General features: G+C 44.3%; 1 long non-coding RNA gene across 1 annotated transcript; it reads right to left on the reverse strand.

Annotated features, from left to right (window-relative positions):
• Positions 1-168: 168 nt before the first annotated feature.
• LOC116548268 lies at positions 169-792 on the reverse strand. The gene is made up of 2 exons (XR_004267370.1): positions 681-792; positions 169-278 (listed from the first exon to the last, which is right to left on the reverse strand). It is a non-coding gene; the product is annotated as an uncharacterized LOC116548268 (long non-coding RNA).
• Between the last annotated feature and the right edge of the window lie 968 nt (positions 793-1,760).

The following is a 1,760-nucleotide window of genomic DNA, read 5'->3' on the forward strand; positions in this document are numbered from 1 at the left end:
AAAAAAAAAAAAAAAGATAATAAACCAAGGGGCTGAGTCGTTTTAAGAGACGGTGAACACCTGAGCTGGCACTGCTTTGAGAACAATCAACGAAAGGGGAAGGGACAGAATAACCACTGCACTTCCCAGAGAGTCTAGGCATGATTCTGGGCCCTTAACAGTTACCTGTTTAGGGTCCTGTATGCGCTTTCCACGTTCCCTTCCTGTACCATCACAGTCCTTGCGATGAACTTCAGATGTCTTGCCATGACCTTGGATTTAAGTCTTCACTCCAAAGCCTAAAGGATGATAGAAAAAGGGCGAGAAAAGTAGAAAGAGAAACGCAACATAATACCGCGCGGCTTACTTAGGATCTGTAAATGCAACGTGTTCAGGGACGTGCGAGATGGAGCACATGGAAGTCAACCTAGAAAGTAGACGCGAATAGTTATCTCTCATTCTCATTGCCGGTCTAAATCCCTGCCTAGGGAAGAAAAGAGATGGTAGTGCGGCGTTACCACAAAGACGCATCGCCAGGCAAGGGAAGGACAGGAGCGACAAGGTGACGCCACTGGGTCCCGACAACCGCACACAGCTCCAAAAGGGCTTGGGTTAGGAGCTGGGAAAGGACTCTTTGTTGGTCTTTGGAAAAAGGAGCAAAAGCCCACCTTCTTTTCCCTAAACGCCGCACAACTCCTCACCTGGCGCGCTCAGTACCTAGCCGACCCCAAGGCTTCTCGCTACCGGAAGCGGAAACTACGGCATCTAGCGCCGCGCAAAGAAACAGGCTGACGGAGAAAACGTGCGTGGAAACCATGGCAACGGCCTCTGTGGCCTCGCTTGACTGCCTCTTGTCCCGGGGCTGGACTCTACACCTCACAAAGCAAAATACCCATTAACTTAAATTACCCCGAAACAGATTTCTCGCCCTCTCATGGAGTCAAAGTTCTTGGGCCTCTGAAGGTCAGCCCAATTTCATACTCCTTAATCCTCTGAAACCATTGATAAATATTTGAGCTATTTCTCTCTCTAGATAGAAAATGAAAGCAGTAGGCGCTTCCTGAGGATGCTTCTTGTTTTCTCTTTGGAAAGGACAGACTCTAGATCTGCTCTCCGGACGAAAAACAGATCCATACCCGTCATCTGCCCAAGTGCTAAGGAAAAGAAACAAAATGAACATACTGTGAGTTTCCTGTATCATCTTCCCACTCATTTAACTACATAAAGTTAAATCACTAAATAGAGATACAGGAAACACCTGCAGGGTTTAGAATAAAAAATTATGTCAGCTTCTATGCCTTTTGCGTGCTAGCGAGACTTACTGGAAATATCTCCTTTTAAATTTCTTCTTCACTGTGGAGACACTCGTTCTCTTATTTGTATGCTACCTGTACATATCCATTTATGGTTATTCACATAAGTTCAGCTGTAATAGCTGTGGGAAAATGAAACTCCTTTAGAGAGAACACACACACACGTGCATCCTCATCAGTTATGCTAATAACTCACTCAAAAACTTAAGCCCACCTCAGAGTAAACCAGGTCCAAAGTAACGAAATAGAACTAGATTGGGACATTATTATGCTTGTCAACAAACTTTCACTGAATGTCTACTATGTGTCAGATAATTGTTGATACCACTCTAGTGCCTTCTGGACCACTAGGAGACATTATATAGACATAAAAGATAAATACCAAAACAAAATGGTATATAAAAAATACAAAATAAATTATGTGGGTCAGGTGCAGTGGCTCACACCTGTAATCCCAGCACTTTGGGA

The sequence above is a fragment of the Sapajus apella genome, unplaced genomic scaffold, assembly GCF_009761245.1.
Source record: "Sapajus apella isolate SASKATOON/1434 unplaced genomic scaffold, GSC_monkey_1.0 scaffold8986, whole genome shotgun sequence".
NCBI lineage: Eukaryota > Metazoa > Chordata > Mammalia > Primates > Cebidae > Sapajus > Sapajus apella.